Below are 21,583 nucleotides of genomic sequence, written 5' to 3' on the forward strand. Positions count from 1 at the left end.
CAATTACCTGGGCGTCAGAAAAAGGGATGAATCGAGGAACTCGCTCACTTTCCTGAGTCAAAACCCCGTCCTGGATTCGCCGATCATATGGGAGTGGGAGGGGTAGTTTTTTCAGATGTGACACATGAATCCAGTGTCGCTTGCCGTTCACCTTTACCGCCGCCCGCGTGGCCAACAAGACTTGAAACGAGGATCCAAGCTGGATTTTCGCTGATAGTTACGGACCAGAACCCACTGTCCTGGTTCCAAGCGATGTCCAGGTCCCTCCGGCAGGGGCTGCAAAACTGCTGAGACCTGTTGATGAATGGAATGAAGATCTTTAGTCAAAGCATACAAATAGTCTGTCAGCATAGGATATTCTATATCACGAAACGTTCTGGGTCTCGGAACGCCCCAAACATTAGCAGGGCGCCCAAAAATGACCTCATATGGAGACAAACCAGAACGAGAATGTGGAGTAACTCGTATTGACATTAATGCCAATGGCAAAGCATCTGGCCACTTTAATCCTGTACTTTCTTGAACTTTGGCCAATTTGAGCTTTAATATCCCATTATACTTCTCGACCAACCCAGCGGACTGGGGGTGTCGAGCCGCATGGAATTTCTGTTTAATCTGTAGTCCATTACAAATATGTGTCACGACTTCTGCATTAAAATGTCTTCCGTTATCACTCCAGATCACGCGAGGCAATCCGTAGCGAGGGAAATACTTCTTTACCAACGCTTTTGCCGTTGCCAAAGCAGTATTTTCTTTTGTTGGGTAGGCTTCCACCCACTTACTGAAGGCGCATACCACGACCAAGACATACTTCAAATTGTTAACGCGCTCCAGCTTGATATAATCCATTTGAAGCACCTCAAAAGGCAAAGATGGGGGTGCAAAGTTTCCACTCAGAACAGGTTCCCTGCCCCCTGGATTATGTAGTAAGCAACCCATGCAATACTGTATCAAATGAGCAGCGGTCCTAGAAATATTATAAGATCTAATAATGCACAAATACCTTTCACCCCAATATGAGCTGCACCATGTGCCATTGTCACCACCGCATTCACTAATGCATTAGGCAATAGCCACCGCTGCTTTTCTGTCAGATCAATCCAACAACCATCTGCATATAATCTCCCAATTCGCTCTTTCCAGTGAGCCAATTCAATAGGGGTAGCTTCTTTCTGTATTTCTCGGACACTCTCCATGGTATTATCAAACATCTCTGTTTCAGCCACCCACCTAGCAGAGCTAGTCACAAACATTGAGGTCAATTTGGATTTCCAGTTTCCTTAGCTACTTGATCAGCAAAGGCATTACCCTCCCCCACTGCATCAACCACTGCCTTATGAGCACTACATTTGACTACATCCACTATTTTTGGTAACGTCAATGCTGTAAGAAAACCTCTCTCTGCCCACAGTCGACCAAAACTATGAGCCACGCCAAAGGCGTACTGGCTGTTGGTGTAAATATTTACTCTCAGTCCTTCACTTAACTCACAGGCCCGAAACAACGCCACTAATTCAGCCGCCTGTGCTGACTGACAGGGTACTCGAGAAGCCTCAACTATAGTATGAAGAGTAGTTATCGCATATGCAGCAGTTTTTGTGCCATCTGGTAACTTAAAACAAGAGCCATCGACGTACAACTCCCCTTGAGGGTCAGATAGAGGAGTGTCAGTCAGGTCTACCCATCCCTTCGTTTCTTCTTCAGTCCAAAATATTCAATCATGAACGTCATGAACATCATTGTTCTTTGCATTCGAAGGGAGGGGTAGTAACGTAGCAGGGTTCAGAGTGGCACATTGTTTAATCGTAATATATGGAGCAAACAAAGTCAATTTGTATCCAGTAAGACGTACACTCATGAGGTGCTGGGTCTTTGTTTTGTTCAATAATGTATCCACAGCGTGCGGTACCATCACTGTGAGGTCAGTGTTCAGAACAAGCCCTTCCAACTGTAGAATAGCCACCGCAACCGCAGCAGTAGCTCTTAAACAGCTAAGAAGTGCTCTGGCGACGTTGTCCAACACCGCCGAGAAATAGGCACAAGGTCTCTGCTTACCACCAAATCCTTTTGTTAACACAGAAAGCGAGCAACCGTCCACCTCGTGTACGTAAAGCACAAAAGGTTTTCGGTAGTCAGGAGTACCAAGAACAGGTGCAGAACAAAGCGCAGATTTCAAAGAGTCAAAAGCATCTTGACAAGCATCAGTCCAGGGTAAAGGTTCATGCACATCTTTAGTGGTTACATACAGAAGAGGTTTAGTAAGAAGGGAAAAATTAGGGATCCATTGGCGACAGTAAGAGGTTATACCGAGAAATGCACAAACATCACGCTGAGTACTAGGTACAGACATATTAATATTGGTAGTCACACGCTCAGGGGTTAGTCTCCTCCCCTCCTTCGACAGTAGATGACCGAGATAGGTCACCTCCTCTCGACAATATTGAAATTTAGAAAGGGAGACTTTATTGCCGTTAGCAGCCAAATGAGACAATAATAGTACGGTGGCCTTCTTACAACCTTCCTTGGTATTAGAAGCCACTAACAAATCATCCACTTATTGTAAAAGCACATTACCGGGGGGCAAGACCAAATCATCCAACAATGTTTTCAAAGATTGACTATAAATACTAGGACTCTCTGTGTACCCCTGGGGAGCGCGGCAGAACCGGAAGCTACGACCAGACAATGAGAAGCCGAAAATATAACGGCTATCAGGATGAATCGGAATGCTAAAGAAAGCATTCTTTAAATCAATCACAGAGAAATATTTAGCAGTAGGAGGAATCATAGTGAGAATAGTAGTGATGTCTGAAACCACAGGGTATTGGGGCACCACTATTTTATTAATTTCACGCAAATCAATCACAAAATGATAGGTACCAGCATAGTCAGGATCGCTTCCAACAGGGGCTCTTTTTAAGATAGGCAAAATGGAGCTGTTGCACACATTAGCAACTGTCTCTTCTACCACACCCCGTTTTACCAAATCTTGTATGATGGAGAGCAAAGCCTTCTCGCCTGCCGGAGAGATCTTGTACTGAAGTATACGAGGAAGCCGAGCATTTTGCTTCAAAGTAATAGAAACGGGCGGAATCTTTAATAATCCTACATCTGTGTCACCAGTGGCCCACAATGTTGCTGGAATAGCAGCAAACTCAGGAGGGAGAGGTTCATTTTTAGTGAAACACTGCAAAGTATGCTTCCCAAGGGAATGAATAGTCAAGTAAACACCATCAGGTGAACAATGAATCATAGCATGTAATTTCTTCAACAAATCCAAGCCCAACAAATCTTCGCCACAATGGGAAGTCAAAAGAAAGGGGGAGTCTATCGTAACAGGACCAATTATAAAAAGAATAGGTTTGGAGATGGGGCTCACCACCGGAATTCCTGAGAATCCTATCGAAACATTATTGTGCCTGGACAGAGCAGCCCCTGGGACCAGGGAACGAGAAATAGAACTATTTATGGCACCCGTATCAACTAAAATCTGTTCAGATGTCCCCATCAAATGCGCCTCTTCATAAGGTCCTTGCTGATCAACGGGTACTGACACCTGGCCCTCACTCTGTCCATGGCTATCCTATGTATAAGCATACCCTTCGGTCGTGTCCATTTCACACTCCTCATTATAATACTGCCTACCTTTTGGATTATCAAAATAATTATTTTCTTGTCCAACTTGCGTCGCCTCTTCTCGTCACATATCACTGCGATCCACACTTCCCCGACCTCTTCCTCTTCTTCTCATAGCCCCGTTCTGGGCCAGCAACAACGGACACTGAAATCGCCAATGCCCTTCCTCCTTACAATAAGCACACTGGTTTATTCCCAAAACGACAGCCGTCCCTCTGCCCCGTCCAGTTCCCGCCCCCCTCGGGACAAACCCTCTACTGCCTCTCTCTCTGCCTCATCCTTGAGCAACTTGTTGCAACAACACCCATGTTTTAAGATCCTTCGCTTTCTTTTCCGTCTTATCCTTACTCTCATTTTCTCTATGTTCGTAATATTGGGCCATACTCAAGATTACCGAGGGCGTGGAAGTGATCCAGGTACTTTCAGCGGCTTGTAGCCGTGCAGAGACTTCTGGTAACAAATTGGTCACAAAACGATTAACAAATAATCGTATACCGCCTTCCGACGATAAATCCTGTCCACTAAAGTCAATGAATACGCCCTCAAATCTAGTGAAAAAATCAGAAACACTTTCATCTTTCTTCAGTTTACATGCGGTCAATATGTCCCACTCCACCTTACGAGGCGGAATTAAGGAATACATGTAAGTGATAATACGGCCAGGTAGGGCCAATAATTCAGGTCTCTGCCTATCCCCAGGCTTACGATCCTTATCCCAATCTTTTATTTGATCCCATGTTCCGCCGAATTCTTGAGCATGGACCTGATCATGCACCTGACGCCATACGTCAACGGGAACTAATAATGCAAAAAAAAGCTCTATGTCAGCTAAGGTCATAACGGCCGAGGAGGCCGCCTCTGAGAGTTCTTTATAATAAGCCGTGGGATTCTTACGGGGGTCGGGTAATTGTGATTTTAGCAAGAGAACTTTACTCCTCTTCCAGGGGGTATAAACCCATTGCTCCTGCACTCGGGCCTCTAAATGAGTTCTAGTCACCACGCCATGGTCATCCTTTAGTTCCGGTATTTCAGGGTGAAAGATAGGGTGAACTTCTCGCATAGGATGCTGAGAGTCCCACGAGGGACACTTTTGATGCATCCGTGCGCGATAATTTAATAAAACCTCCACATTTCTATACACTTCATCTGGGTTGAGTTCAGACTTATGAGCCCTGTCCCGAATGTCATACATCACTTGAGGGGCCATCCCTCCTGGAAAACACTGTTACCAGAGAGTAATGATACGTACAGCCATGTGTTTTAAGGCATGTTGCTGCATAACAGGCTCGTAGTCTCAAAGCGTGTTCCATATGTCAGTTATAGTGTAAATAGGCTGTCGCATCCACGAGGATGACTGATCCGCAATCATCTGTTTCTCAGTCGGTCCTACAGCCGGACGGGTAAACAACTTCTGTGCGTCGAGATCCCCCAGAGCACGAAATGGAGTCGAAACAGCTGGAGATGGCGTCGTGCTCGCTGAAAGGGAGGTCCACACGGGGGTGGGGGGAGACAAAACAGCTGTGGCCATAACGGAAGACGGCAGTGTAACAGGCAATGAAGTAGCCGTCTCAGACACTGAAGGAGATAAAACAGAGGACATTCCCGGAGAGGCAAGGGAAAAGGAATCAACAGGGGCGGAAGCTGAAGGGGCCTGTACTAGAATCGGGGGAGCAACAGGATATACATGCTGCGGAGCATAAGGCGGAGGTGGAAGAGTATTTAATAAATCCTCTAAACTGTAGGTTTGTCTGCTACACTGCGGGGTATTTAATATGCGCAAGTATGTCTTCCACAACAGACCTCGCATTTTTCTGTGACGTCCACACGTAATTCCTTTTGAAATAAAACTGCAGGATTTTGCTACACTGTGGGGTAACTAGTATGCGCAAGTCTTTTTTCAACACAGACTTCAAATGCTGTCTTTATGTCTATGCGCAACTCCTTTAAGAGAGATCGCGCTTCCGGGTCATGTGATATCTATCACAGACTCGGAATCATTTGGCGAGAGATAATGAGACGGCCCATATGGCGGCAAAATGGAGGTAAGAATTCGCTTCGGTTTCCTTCGGCAATTCGGCAAGAGAGTTCTCCATGAAAGGAGGGGGACGGCTTTTGACATACTTATTTTGTTTGTTCCCGCACAGTTTGAGAAACAAACTCTGAAGTTTTAGGAGTCTCCATTAAATAAATTGACATCACGGGGAATCGGCTGCCCATGGAGTACCGGTAAGAAGATTTGGGGTTTCAGTTCCTGTATGTCTGTATAATAAGCCGGATCAGTAATTTATGCAGCCCGATGAGGGATCTGATATCTAGAGAAAAATGGGTAATCTGGCAATATTTGATAGGCCAAACCAGGAAGTCGTCTAATTTGTTGAAAGCACTGTATACATAGGGATTTCGGCTGTAGAGTTTGGTCAGTAACCCGGTCGGTCCCATGATGTGTGGCTCTCTTTTTTTATTACAGCGCCATCGAAGTATGGCACCTGGATGTTGAATTACACAGAAGTTGCCATAAACTACGTCGTAGTGGTAAATGTCGTTTTATTTGTCTCTACTTCTTCCTTCTCCTCAATTGACTTTTATTTAAAAGACGTGGATTAGTTAGTTGGACATTTAGATATACGTGTAGCACGATGTGTTCTGAGATTCCGTGGCTCTATTTGATTTCCTTTATAAGCATTCCTTGAATTTATTAATCAGTCACATCATTTGGTCAATAGAATCACGGGTGATATATTTCTTTATGGCTTGTATAAGGTTGTTTAGCGTGCACATTCAGTGATTGAATTATATGGACTGCCACCTCAAGATAAAGAAATACATTACAGCTATGACTTATGTGTACATATGTTCCTGTGTGTATATATACGTATGTGTATATATGTAAATAGATGTAACAATACATGTGTATATATTTGTAGATAAACAAATATATTTATTATTTTTTCAGGGGATTGTGTTGGAAAGTTATCCTTATACACCCTAGTCCTGATGAGGCCCGAAACCAATGGGGCTGAAAAGCGTCGACTTTAGGATTGGAGGACGCCCTTGAGAATTTAAAGTGTTGTGCTAAAAGTTTGAAAGTACAAAAAGTTAGTGGTGAAGTAATATAACTCCCAGTACTTTCTTATAGGGTGATCTTTTGTTGAAAGGAATGCTCTTTTTTATAAAAATTTGAAAGCATCCTGGCTTGTTTATAGGGTAATAGAGAATAGTAGAAATATTTAGATTAGGTTTAAGTATTGTGTTTTTGTTGAAGAAAAGAAGATGTATTGTATATAAGAATATTTGATTGTATATATGCATACACAAAAAAAGATACGTATAAAAAGGTTTTTATTTAAAAAAAATATTTTTCAAGACTCTTGTTGGAACTGCCCGTTGTCCATGATTTGAATTGATATTGAATCAGTCAAGAGAGTAAAACTCGAGGGGAGGAATAATTCAAGTTTTCCTTCATTCTACTATATCATATATATTTGTCCCAAAGTCTTGTTTGTTTATAATATTGTTCATTTACCCAGATGCTGTTGGGTTATTTGGGTTACCTCTTTGGATATAGCGGTAGCTAGTAAAAGGCTTCTGGAAAAAAACAGCATTTGTAGTGGAAAGAAAATGACATGCAAAACAACAGCAAAAGAGATGAACAGGCCTCTTAGCCTTCAACATCTAAAAGCTGACATTCAAAATGCAGTTAATATTATGCTAACAAATTATACAAACATGTTAATTCAGGTGCTGCTCATGATGACTAAATGTGGTCACCTACTACAAATTGCATGATTAATGTGTACACATTATTCAGCTGTGTAAATGACCTTTTTTACTAAATGTGTTTAATTATGCAAATGTCAAGTTATGCTTTCCCATTTATACAGTTTTGCTAATTATGTTTGACATTTTTAGAAGTGTGTAATATTGTTTTATATTATGATAAAATAATTGTGTTAAATACAAATAATACTTCTTTTAATATATACATTGTATTTGTAGTTGTTAATAGATATAATGTATATTTTACATTTACTTTATTTTTAAAATTATTACTGTAGTTGATTTTTTGTGCTTGTTTAGGAATGTATTTGCAAGTATGTGTAGATCAGATCAGAAAATATTTTATTCAGCAAAAGCCATAGAAGACAAATACATAAATAAAATGCAAATGTATACATACATTTAAGACATTCAAGTTTAAAAAGTCCCCAATACATAGTATCAGAACATCTGCTAGTGGCTCATTTACCAACCATTGTTCTCATTATTACAGGAGCCCATAAAAAATGTATAAGCCATTGAGCACACAAATTCTGGTTGAATCAGTTGGATATGAAGTAACGCTGCCTTACATTGTCTTATACTAAGAACCTGCAGTAGAGGTAGTAAGAACAGCGTCCTCAGTTTATCATATAACTTACAAAAGAGAATTAAATGTAACATAGATTCAATTTATTCCGAGTCACAGGGACACAAATCAAGTTCCACTGCCCTACATCCAGGTTAGAAGAATTGATAATGAGCTGCATAAAATCAAAAGCGAATTAAAGACAATGTGTTTCTGGTGTTCTGAATGATGCCCAAATAGGTCTGCATAGCATTGTTGGTTGATAGGAAACAGTATCTTGCCACCGACCCCTGAATCAATTCAATGCATTCACACTCAACATTAAACATACTTAAAAATGCTTTTTTATGGGATCCTTCATGGATGTGGTGGTGCACTTTGGATTGCTGAAGGAATATGGCCTACCTTGCTCTTTAATGCATCACAGCCACGTGATTGAAAAAGCGTTGTCGTGCCTCAGGCAGTCTGAAATCAAAAGAAAGTTAAAATTAATTTCCCTGCTGAGTAGATTGATATCCAAAGCATTAATGGACTACATTAACAAAATCCTCTAGAAATGGCAGGTCCAGTCCTAGGTGGAGCATATATGTCAAGAATCTGGTGTGGACACCAAACCATCTCCTTACAAAGGATTTTTAGGATGTATGTATGTTGGTTGCATAGGATACCGCTGAGTGACTGGCACCATATTAAGCCACCAAAACAGATCTAGCTTTGTGGATGTTAATCTTGTTGTCTGAGGGTTTAAACCCTAACTTGGCTAAGAAGTGGGATATTGCTGCTGGGGATCGTTCAATTTAAGACCTTCTTCTCTTCGGAAGGTGCTTCCCATTACACTTTGTATTTAATGGGACCCCCAAATATGTAAAGGTTGCAACACACAAAATGCTAAACCCCTTTATCAAATGCATTTTAGTCATTCAATGTTTGGGACCATGGCCAATGGTGAATGATTTGCAGAGTTTGGTGTTTCGATCCAGACTGTCCATAAACATTGCAAAAGAATCCAGAAGCTTCTATATAGTTATTGCTATTAAAACACAGTTGTCAGCATAAAGTAATACAGGGGTTGGTCTGTTTCCCACCTTTAGAGTATCAGCCCCTAAGTTTGTCAGTGTGTGCTCCAGAACATTGATATAAAGGATTAAAAGGAAAGGGGTCATGACACCATTGCCTGACCCCTCTCCCAATCCTAACTGGGCTGGAGTACTTGCCTCTGGGCTGAATCTAAAGATGCTGTAACATTATTGTAAAGTTGTCTAAGGAGATCCGCTAGAGGTTCTTCTACGCTCAATAATGTAATCAGCTGCAATAGTCTAGAGCGGGTCACAAATTCAAAGTAGAGGATAAGTGCATGACGGCGACATGGGCAAAGCTTTTTTTGCTCTTATGTATTTATTGATTATTAGATAAAGATTCACGTACTGGTTAATGGTTAACAAGAGCCTCACAGAACCCATATTAAGCTTCAGACAGGATAGAGTTGTCTTTGTCGATCATCTAAAGGGGCTCTACCCAAAACCTTAGCTGTGGAGTAGATCAGGGAAATTGGGTGACACCATCTAGGGTCAGACATGTCCCCTTCTTTTCTAAATAGGGACAATGATCACATTCAACCAAGATTTTGGAGGCCCTCTTTGAGCTGCGTTCATGAGAGCATTAACTAAAAAAGAGACCCAAATATCAACTTTTTCTCCAAAAATATTCATAGAGGCTCTGTCACAAGTTGGCGCCCTGTTCTGTGGGCTGCATACAATGGCTCTGGTAACTTGTGCTAGATCCAATGTCAATTTGCCTTGGTTTTCCTTGTACCCATAGCAGATATCAGGATGATGTCTCTTTCTATGACATTGCAAAAGTGAGTTGCCCATTCCTTAACAGGATTAGAGTCATCGGTAATCGCATTGTGACCATCCCTAAAGTTGGATGAATTCACTGGCTTCCAAAATAGGGAGTCATCATTCCTGCTACTGCCGTCTCTTGTTTTCTCTCAAGCATCCTGTCTGATGCAGTTTTTTCTCATGGAAATCACATCTTTATATTGAGGCCTACATAGTCTGATTTCCTTTGGGACATGTGGAGTATTCTTGAGGGCCGCAATAAGTCACCAACAAGCTAACAAGCAAGACTCCATCAAACCATTTCTCCTTTTTGTGGTTCCTGGACCGGAAGGAGACTGCCATAATGTTCCTAATGATCTGACAGAGAAAACTTTAAGGCATCAAGAGCTTAACCGGATTACCATCTTCCCCCAAACAGATTAAAAAGTCTCCCAGATTCCAATTCAGCAATGCAGACAAAAACTGCTGAAGTTCCGTTGTTCCCCATTTTGCTAATATGCTTTGTTCTTGGGGGCTTCAAGGAGTAATATGGTTGGTTCGTTCAGGGGGGCACACCACTCAGTGCTAAACAAAGTATCAGTGTATACCGAGATACCCCTCCTGGGGGTGAATCATGCACGTTACAAATTATATAAATAAATAAATACATTCATTTTGGTCACTCATGCCTTTAGGCACAATTAAACATTTTGAAAACATGGGCCCTCGTCTTTTGAGGAAATGATGTAGTCTATTATGCTGCACTTCCACTTCCCAGTGAAGGTCACTTGTGCAGCATGGGATAATGACACCAAATCAAGTAAAAAAATCAGATTGAACTTCATCATAATATGATTAAAAACCTCATCACATGAATTGTGCTAAAAATGCTGGAAATCTCTTTTGTCGGGATTCGATGAATACAAGAGTGTAAGAGAACATGTTCTCGTGTTAAAATCACCCACCCAAATAGTTAAAAACAAATGCCTTTTAAGGCCAGAATGGCACTATCCAGTGCTGACTCTAGAGAATTCCCAATGTTCAAGTGGTGTCATTTAATATTGTTATGATAGAAAATATTCCGAATAGATTAAGCAATACAATCTGAAAGACGTCAAAACATTTTAGAACCTTGAAATGTAAGGAAACACTAATCAATGTGAGTAAAGCACCCTTAGGATGGCTGAGTCTCAAAATAACTTCCAGTGTTCCTTAAGACATATAACTATCCAAATGTATAGTAGTGAGAGCCCATGTTTACAGTAAACATATAATTAAAAAATGTGTTACATGGATGACCCAGCCAGGATTAAACATCTTATTTGGCAAGCCAGCACATTTCACAAGGCGACACTTATGAGCTGAGGGGCAGATCTACAAGAAAGTGCTGCAGCTCGCCACCACAAGCCCTTTGGCTGCGCCACGCTGCTGCACTTTCAGAGCAAAGGAATGTGACATATTTACAATGATATGTTGCATTCCTGTGCTCTGCCCTGCGCTGGCGCACAAACAGCTGCCATGCGCCGGTGCAGGCAACCTTGCACCATGGTGCAAGGATGCCTGCGCCATGAGGAGATTGTTTTTGTGCAGGAAGGGGCACCTTCCTGCACAAAAACAATCACTACAGGCATTTTCCTATTTCAATGAGTGCTGTAGAATGTAGGACACCAACAACAACACCCGTGGAACGACCCTTTCACGCAAAGTGCTGTGTGTAAAAGGGCCATATTTACTCTTCATTTTTGGATAACTGCAAGGGAACGTATGCTGGACCTCTCATAAAAGCCCGACAGTCCCCTTAGTTGATAATATAGCCATAGAAACTCACTCAAGAGAGCACGTAACAACCCACGAGGGGTCCTTCTACTACCTAACAATAGGGAACAATCAGAAACCCTGACTTGTGTCACATCCTTCACTCCTAATTCTACACGCATAAAAGGCATAATAAAAAAACATTGGGGAATCTTAAACACTGGTGATCTCACTATTCCCCCTCCACGCTTTGCCTTTAAGTGAACACAAAACCTGAAGGATATCCTCATCAACACTAGACCTAGGAACATCCACCACAAGGAGAAAAGAACATTATGGGATCTCCCCCCGGTGATAGGCCACTACCCATGTGGCACATATGCAGTGTGCCACCAAACAGAAGTGACCAAAGAAGTGAGTTTTTCAGACACCTTCACTTGGAGGATCTTGAGGCACACTAATTGTAACACAACACATTGTATCTACCTAATCACCTGCCCGTGTGATAAGAGATATGTGGGGTGACCCTTAGATCAGTCAAGACACGCATAACAGAACATAATAGTAATGTAAGATGCCAAAGGGTCACCACTAAACTTTACACTCACTGCAAGGGGAACAATCACACACCGGACTCCTAAAGATGGCTAGTGCTTGAGACTCATCCCAGGATCAAGCAGAAAGCATTTTCAAGATAGAACAGAGATGGGTAAATCGTCTGAGGGCAGATCAGCAAGGCCTGAATGACCAAATTCCATGGGTGGCACTCATTGACAGATAGTCCATATCTCGTGGACCTACCGTTTTTGCTATACATCTACAATGAATGTTCTTTTCCCTCGTTTCTTTCCCTTCTTGCTGAGCTAATTGAAAGTGCTCCTGTGCCTCACTGCTCAGTAGGACTGTAGACTACCTAAATTTTTTAAATCAAAAGAGGAGTGCTTTTGCTTGCCACATTAGACATCACAGTGTCACATTCCCTAGTCAGGGCTTTCTGCACAGAACATATCATAAACAGTGGCCCACCTGTAACAAGTCTGGTCTACTATTGGTTCCATGAACACTACAAGATGGCTGCCGTTTACCAACGGACCGCCAATACGCCAAAAATCTATCTAATTTTTGGTTAACCGCTCAAGATAACATCTTGCATACCTTGATCTATACACCCGTTTCCGTGATTCTATGAACATCGTTACTGATGATCGGTTCTTGACCGAAACACTGTTGTAATAGCTACACTACATAATGGCCGCCATCTTCGACGGTCCATCTATGGGCTTCTGATTCACCCATCTTGCACTGACGCATACCACTCTACCCGGAAATCGGCCCGACCCCGCCCACACCGGCTAGTATTTCAGCATGGTTCCTCAGCGTTGCTGTCCTCCCCGGTTCGAGCGGTGCTTGGGTAGGTTAACGGCCCACCCCGGTATTACCTAACACGTGAGTATGACAAAAATGAATGTGTGTCTCTTTCTCCATGCAGTGGACGCTTACGGAGGGTTGTGTGAGCACCCGTGACACCCGGGCGCTTTGGTTGATTACCGACTGACTCTGTGACTATGCCCATGAGCGGTTGAATATGCGTAGCGGGTCGTGCACTCTAGCGATGGCTACATGAATTTTTATTGGCAATGGATGTATAGGCTGGGTGCGAGTCGCACCATTCGCACGCCACACTTGACCCTCTACGGATGACGGGTCTTCTAGGTGCTCGACCATGTATCTGTGACAGACAACAAAATAAACCCCCCCTACACGTGAAAGCTGTTGTCTCCCGAATGCATGAGTTAAGTGCCGGCTGACTTCCCAACATTACCATAAGTATTGGAATAGTTGTGGTTGTGCATGGGCGCTTGAGATTGGCTTTATAACATCTGATTGATGACATGATGGTCTGTCATTGTGGGAGGTGCACCACCGATGCGCCTTCATTTGACCCTCATTAGCAGATGGGGTCCTCTCGGTGCTTGATTAAGTATCTGTGACACAATGCACATGCTTCCCCTTAACACACGGCATGACAGAATTGAGGGCGGCTTCCCTTTACCTGCCTTTGACCACATGTTGGGTTTGCCACCCTGGTTTTTGATCTCCTTTGCATTATATTATTTTTCCACCATTAGGACACCAGAATCTTGGTGTCCCGGTAGCGCAGCAAACACAAACAGAAGCAGGGGTTTACACTTTATTAGGTGAGTGCCCCGTTTGCACCTCTGTGTTTTTGATACTAGTCTCTTTTTTAATGTTAGTACATCTGTACATCCAGTCTTCTGTTTTTAATCCTAATTTTAATTTCACTTTCACGTATAGCCAGTCCTATACTTTATTTCTGATTACATGCCACTAATTCTGCACGGAGACTTACATTCGTTACCTCTGATGCAGTTAGCATGTTTTAACTACACACTTTTGTAAGCAGAGAGATTTGGTTTGTTAGAAATTTGTAAGAGAGTACTTTGTTCTCTACGCTGACCCATGTCGTGGTTGCCTTACTCTTCTCTTAGGTTACCATTGAAACATGGAGAGACCGTTCCCCATAGCAGTATACATGGTAGGTAGCAATTGTACCAACCACATTGTGTAGATAGTCACATTTTCAATAGGTCCTGAAGAATTGCCAAGGATCACTAGGACCGCGAGGCATGAAACATGTTGACCACCTTAGACGAGCATAGCTAAGCTGAACCCTCACGTCAGCAAGCTGCCACTCTAATTTTGTATTTAACCAAGTGGATAGCCATTCCCAAGAAAGTCTTATTTTGGACTATCCAACTTGTTTTAATCACTTACACTCACGTACATCTACACCACTAGACCCCTCACACGCACTGCACCATACGGCCAGGAACAAAAGATCTCTGCTAGAGAGCCCCTTTATGGGGCCCGTCGGGTATTGCCGCGCCGACCCAATGAGGAGCAGGTCCATATGATGAAGGATGACACCTAGCTTGCTTGGTGTGGGAGGACCCTAGTTCCGACAAGAGGAACTCCTCTTCTCTTATACACGGTTTCCTTAACACATACACACTCTCTCTCTCTCTTACCCTGAGGAACTGCATACTCTTAATTTTTGGATAACTGCAAGGGCACGTATGCTGGACCTCTCATAAAAGCCCAACAGTCCCCTTAGTTGATAATATAGTTTATGCACGGCCATCCCCCCGTGGGACATCAACCATATTTACAAGGACAGGAAAAGCCACGCAGGGTGGCATTTCCTATCCTTGTAAATATGTGGCAGAGAAATGCGATGCCAGTGAGTCACAAAAAGTGATGCACTGCTGGCGCAAGGGGCTTGTAAATCTGCCTATGAGTATTTAGAGTTGCCAAGTCAGGATATGCTATACCTAAATTCTCAATGGGAGAAGAATGTGCCTGAGTGCTGATGTCTGAAGCTGTCAAATCAGGTATTTGGCAAAATATACCACTGGGGACTATAGATGGAAAAAAGGCATCAGTATACATATAAATTAAGCCTGATTTCTGTCTTGGTGCATCAGTTGATTGTGTTAATCTAACACAGGTGGAGTCAAGATTACAGATTTTTGAAGGCACCCGAGACACAATATTAGCCCCCTGTGTGGCATCAGTCGACCTGCTCCAGTGTGCTAATGGCTGTAAATCTGTTATAGATGTGGACATTAAATGGATCCCTGACTCTGTTGTTTTTTTGGGTATTGCAAGAAGATGTACAATTTGTGGCTTGTAAAAAACCCAAAGGGGTAGGCCCTGATGTTTTGCAGGACATCTGTGTGTAGAGAGTAGATAGCCTACAAATCAAGTGGTCTTAAAAGTTGCCTTCCACTGTTTTCAGATCATTCCCAACCCATAGGCCTCTCCACACAGCTAAGATTTTATCATAAAGATTTCAATAATTCCCCAGGCATTCCCCATCCAGTGGTTTACTTAATTTTTTCCATTGATAGCAATCTTCCTTTCATTTTGGGCATAAAACCTGAACATTTCTGAGAATAATTACCAGCGGCATTGCTTCTGGTGGAGTAGGAGTGAATCTCAGTTGCCACTAGGTCACGCCTAACTATGCATTCGATCAGGGCTGGAACAAGGACCAGTTTTAAGCATTGGGAGTGTCACTTGGGTCACAGAAGAAGATGAATCTAGTGGAGCATCATTGCAAGTGCAATGATTGCTGTTCAGTCTCCGAACAGTTGGAGACACAGCAGTGAGTGTTACACGCCCGTCCCTCTGGTCCCATCACAGCATAGGAGATGCACCTCCCATATGCCTGTTCCCCACAAATAATGGTTCCCCCTCTACTCTGATCATATATCAACTTTTTGGCAATTTCAGAAAGTGATAATTTGATACTTTTAAGCATAGTACGACCTGGATCAATTAGGATTTAAGGGCCCATGCTTGTTTCCAGTCCAGGGAGGACCTGGCCTGGCAGTTCGGGCTGGGCTGTTCCCATTGGGCACAGGGTCAAGACTGATTTGCATATGGCTGGGTCCAAACGGGAATGGCATGGTGAGCAAAAAAACTATGTATTTAGGCCCAGATCTCTGTACTGGGGTGAATGTATGACATTGTTCTGCATTCTGTCCATCAATAGTTCTTTTTGCATTTGTCACCCCGAGTGGGACGGGTATGCTCAGACGTGAATCCCGTGCTCTCCATGCCACTGGAATCAAGCTATCCTGGCTGAAGAGGGGTGAACCCCCGAAACCGGTCCTAGGATGCTTGTTTCCAGTCCAGGGAGGACCCATGGGCACAGGGTCAAGACTGATTTCCATATGGCTGGGTCCAAACTGGAATGGCATGGTGAGCAAAAAAACTATGGCTTTAGGCCCAGATCTCTGTACTGGGGTGAATGTATGACATTGTTCTGCATTCTGTCCATCAATAGTTCTTTTTGCATTTCTAAGACCACAACAAGATTTTCCAAACCATTGCATAGTATAAGTTCAAAATGTGAAGCAACATCAGAGTCATAACACATCGGTATAGTCTTGCACTTAGGTGAATATGTTGAGCACTTTTGCCTCGTTGAGTGATAATGCGCAGTGTCCTTTTTATTTTTGACAGGAGGAGGTCCCAGTAACTCATTTGAGAGTTGTTGAGCACTATTCACTTCAATAGAGGGCAAGGCCTGAGAAACACATGGATTTGAATTGGCATTGTGAAATGTATCAGATTTACTCACATTATCAATTGGTGAATAAAACACTCAGCAACAGGGCTATCCGAAGTCGAAACAGTGTAAGTCAACAGTATTTGAAAAAGTGAATTTTGCCTTGCCCCCAGCCTCTCGTCAACACACTCAATCTCTATTTCTGAATTGATGGCAACCATAGCACTAATCAGAAAGGTAGTAATATAGGATGTAGCTGGGTGCTTAACAGGACTGGTTAAATACATGGCTCCTCTCTTTCCAATAGTAATAAATCGCTATGTGCATTGAACTGGGGGAAAAAATGAAATCCGGCAACCAAAATGGTTAGCCAGCTCAGCCTACTCCAGGCTCTGACGGATGCAGACGGGTACGCTGCAGGAGTCAGAAAGTGCTTTCAAGCTCAGCAGCAAACAACAAGAGGAGGGGACCACCACCTCCAACCCATTCTCCGGGTGCAAAAAGGTTTTATGGGGCAGATAGCCCCCAGTTCCGCAACAATCCAGTATGAAGAGGCATCCGGTGTTGCAGGAGTCGAAGAGTACTTTCAGGGGCGTACTTTCAGGGGGTTGTTTGGGGTATGACACCCCTCTGATATATAGATTTGTTGGTAAATAGTTGTGTACAGGGGCTTTCAGTCACGTATCTGTCTTATTTCACCAGGACTTTTCACATACACACAGACAAAAACACACAACCACTCTCCCTTTCTTTGTTTTGAAAGCCTTCAGAAATGTTGGTAAGTTTACAAACTACTGTGTTTTCCCTCACTTAGGGCCTCATGTAGGTAGCGAAATACCGGTCGGTAACGGCCGATTTTCGGTAAATATGCCGTTACCGACCGGTATTCAGACAAGTGAGATGTAGGAGTCCAAAAACCACTTTTCGGTAAATATGAGGCGGTAAATACCGATTCATAGTTACCGAATTCTAAAATACCGATTCATATTTACCGAATACATAATTAACGAATCGGTAAATATGAAGTGGTAAATATGAAGTGGTAAAAATTTAAAATGACATGTAGGAGCAGTCGGTAATTAAGAAATCCAGGAAAATCGGTAAATAAGAGTCGGTAATTAACACGGATTGAAAGCAGGTGGTAACCATCAACAATGCACATAAGCAATCCCAAAATGCAACAGCGTGGACAACATGGCCGCCATGTACGTCATTGCAAGGCGCCTACGTCTACAGGCAGCAGGACTGAGGGTGTGGCGACGGGAGGAACAAATCTACAGACAGCGCATCACACTATTACAGCTGACTGATGCAGAGATACATGAGAGGTACAGGCTACACCCCGAAACCATCATGGACTTAATCAGGGACCTACACCCACTCCTGGACCAGCCAATAAGAAGGGCGCACGCCATACCCCCACATGTGCAGGTGCTCTGCAGCCTACATCTGTTGGCATCCGGCAGTTATCAGGTGGTGATAGCTGCGGTGGGTGGTGTATCCCAGAGTTGCCTGTCCCGTTTCTTCAGGAAGTTCCTGGATGCCATGATGCAGAGAATGCACCACTACATAAGCTTCCCAAACACACAGGCTGCACTGCAGAAAACAAAAACAGACTTTTATCACATGGCACAGTTCCCCATGTCATCGGCTGTATTGATGGTACACACATCCCAATCTGTCCACCAGCTGATACAGAGCACATCTACAGGAACAGGAAGTCCACCCACTCCATCAATGTGCAGGTGATCTGTGATGCAGGGAACATCATCACAGATATTGTTGCCAAGTTTCCTGGGAGCACCCACGACTCTTACATCTTCCAGAATAGTGGGATCTACACACGACTGAGTGCCGGCGAATTCGGAGAGGGATACCTGCTGGGTAAGTAACAGTGACGCCCCTTGAAACCTGCAAATCAGAGTGTATAGAGGCATGTAACTGATGGTTCCCTTTTACTCATCCAGGCGACAGTGCATATGCATGCCGTTCATTCATCCTCACTCCCTACCTACACCCAGCAACCCAGAGTGAGAGACGATACAACGTGGCCCACAAAACAACACGCAATGTGGTGGAGCGCACGTTTGGACTACTGAAGAGCAGGTTCCGCTGCCTCCACAAGAGCGGAGGCGCACGCCAGTACAAACCCATCACCTGCTGCAAGATTATTGCCACTTGTGCAATGCTGCACAACCTTGCCACGAAAAAAGGTACAGATGTGGAACTAACATATTTTGAGGACAACGAGGATGAGTCAGGCCAGCCAGAGGGCAGCGCAGCTAGAGTGCCAACTGCAATCGATGGGAGAGAGAGACGGGCAGAGATCACATGCAACTATTTCTGAGTAAGTGAGGGGACACAGCGAGTTGTGAGAAGTCATGACGTAGTTTAATGTGGCACCACGCCATGAACACATGAACAGGCCAATCTGGCAATATACCATCTATACAAGGAGTATGTCCAGGGTTACGTCACCCAATGGGAAGTGGCTAAGCAGGGCCACATCAATGTTTGCGCATACGCGCTGCAGTGGTGGATTGCACGGCCTGTGCATCCTCACTAGAGCCAACCCCAAGCCGCCTGCTGCTCCTGCGTGCTTCGGGGACGGGGGGTGTGATGCTGCTGCTGGTGTCGATGCTCTCCGCAGCATCCCCTGCAGCAGTTGTCGACGCCTGACTAGTCAATAGCACCCCTAGTGCACTTGTCACCTGCACCATCCCCCGAGACAGGTCGCTGCAGCACTGTGTTAGGCCCTCCTGCATCGTCACAGAGCGCCGGCAAAGTAGGGAAGTCGCAGTTGCCAGACGGTTGAGTGCCCTGCTGGTAGTGTCCCTTCTCTGGCGTTCCCGGCGCCGTGCTTCGATGTCAGCATCTAATTTGCTGCACAACTGCTGGATTGACTGGGACATGTCCCGAATGCCCGCAGCCATGCCGCCAATGTTTGTGTCCATGTTGACTAAGCTTGTCTTCATCACCCGCATGTGCCTCTGGACTGACATAACTGCCTTTGATTGCAGGCGCTGTTGCTTCAACATTTGGCCCTCGAGCCCCAAGAAGACACCATGGCCGTCAGTGGGTGCTGGTGGACTCTGGACACGCGACCTGCGGCGCCCTCTTGCTCCCGTCTGTGCTGCCTGTGAGGTGTGGGGCACAGTGGGATGGCTCCCTTCCTCGGGCCCGGTGCGGTCTTCTGGGCCCATGCTGTCGTCTGACGAGGTGTCGAAGGCTCATAGCCTGGCTGCTGGACGCCTCCTCATTCTCACACCTGCAAGCGGAGATGTGGCCGGTGATTCGAACATGAGTGGTGATGCTGGCTGTGGTTGTGGTGATGCTGGCTCTCGGTGAGGTGATGCTGGCTCTGTGTGCGGTGAGGCTGGCTGTGTTGGTGGTGCGGCTGCCAGTGGGCCTGCTCCCTGGTCTGAACTCGTGCTGGCTAGAGGTGATTTTTGTGGCCGGTGTGCCGTCTCCCCTGCAGCATGCCCTGTACTGCATGATGTCACATCTGTGGACAGAAAAACAACATTGGCTCAGTGTCCCCGAAGGGCTGCATTGCAAGCGTCACAATAAATCATTTCACATTCCAATCTGTCCTCTGTCTCCTTGTGCCTCGAGTGCGTGACATGCCTTGTTGCCCTGTGACATTTACGTCATGGTTAGTGTTGCCCTGACTACATCTCCCGGAATGCATTGCCTGTCTGCACTGACACGTGTGGACTGCAGTGTGATTCTCGTTTCACAATGGGGGATGTGGGATAGGGGTAGGGGAGGCTACATTGCTGTGCTTTCGTCTTACCTTGCTGTGTTGCGGCTCTGGCAGAGCTGTCGGCGTCCCCAAGACCCACGACGCTCTCTTGCTCGATTGTGGCCGCCACCAGCTCCTCCAGTTCGGTGAGGGCAGGTGCCCTGTTGGTTCCACCTCCGGTCTGGCTGGCCTCCTTCTGGATGTCGCCCATCTTCCTCTTGGTCACAATCCTCAGGTCATACCAGCGCTTTTTGAGGACCTCAATGTCCCTGTGGGTCACTCCCACAGCATTGACCTGCGCCTGGATGGCCAGCCATATGTTGCGCTTTTCGGCCTCAGGCACTTGCAGGGATTGCCTCCCAAACAGCTTCTGGTGCTGCTTCACCACCTCCTCCACCAGCACCTGGAGTTCCTTGGGGCTGAATTTGAGCTTCCTCCTCCTTTCCCCTCCGTCTTTCTGTGTTCTCTGGCTGGACATGCTGTTCGTTTCCCGCTCGCACATGCAACTGCTCCCTGCCTCTCCTCTGCACTCCAAGCCTCTCCAGGGTCGGCTAATTATGTACACCTGCCTGGGTGTGGCCACTTCGGCTAATTGTGTACACCTGCCTGGGTGTGGGCAGTTCCTGGTTGGGTGGGCTGTCGTTGCACAGGATTAGCTGTTTCGTCAAGTCATGTGATGTTATTTACCGAATCCGTACATACCGATTCGGTGTTTTCCGATTCGGTAGATACCACCTCGGTATTTTCCGATTCGGTAGATACCACCTCGGTATTTTCCGATTCGGTAATTATCACCTCGGTATTTACCGAATCGGTGAATTCCGATTCGTATTTACCGAATGTTACCGAATCGGTAACTGTTACCGATTTTTTACCTACATATAACTTACCGATTCTAATTTACCGATTCGGTACGGCTCGGTATTTAAGAACCGGTAAAATTTATTTACCTACATGAGGCCCTTGGTACCCAAACCAATCTGCAATCCTTTCCCTTTCCACTGCCCCTTAACCCCCTCACATGCACCTTATCTCATGCCCCAGAGTTCAGCAGCAGCAGCAAACAGCAGGAGTAGAAGCCCACTACCACTACCCCCTCTCTGCAGGTGTTCTCTGGTTTTATGAGAGAGGCATTCTCCAGCACTGCAACAGTGGAATGTGAAGATGCATCATGCTTAGTGGAA

This window comes from Triturus cristatus, chromosome 10 (assembly GCF_964204655.1).
Source record: "Triturus cristatus chromosome 10, aTriCri1.1, whole genome shotgun sequence".
NCBI lineage: Eukaryota > Metazoa > Chordata > Amphibia > Caudata > Salamandridae > Triturus > Triturus cristatus.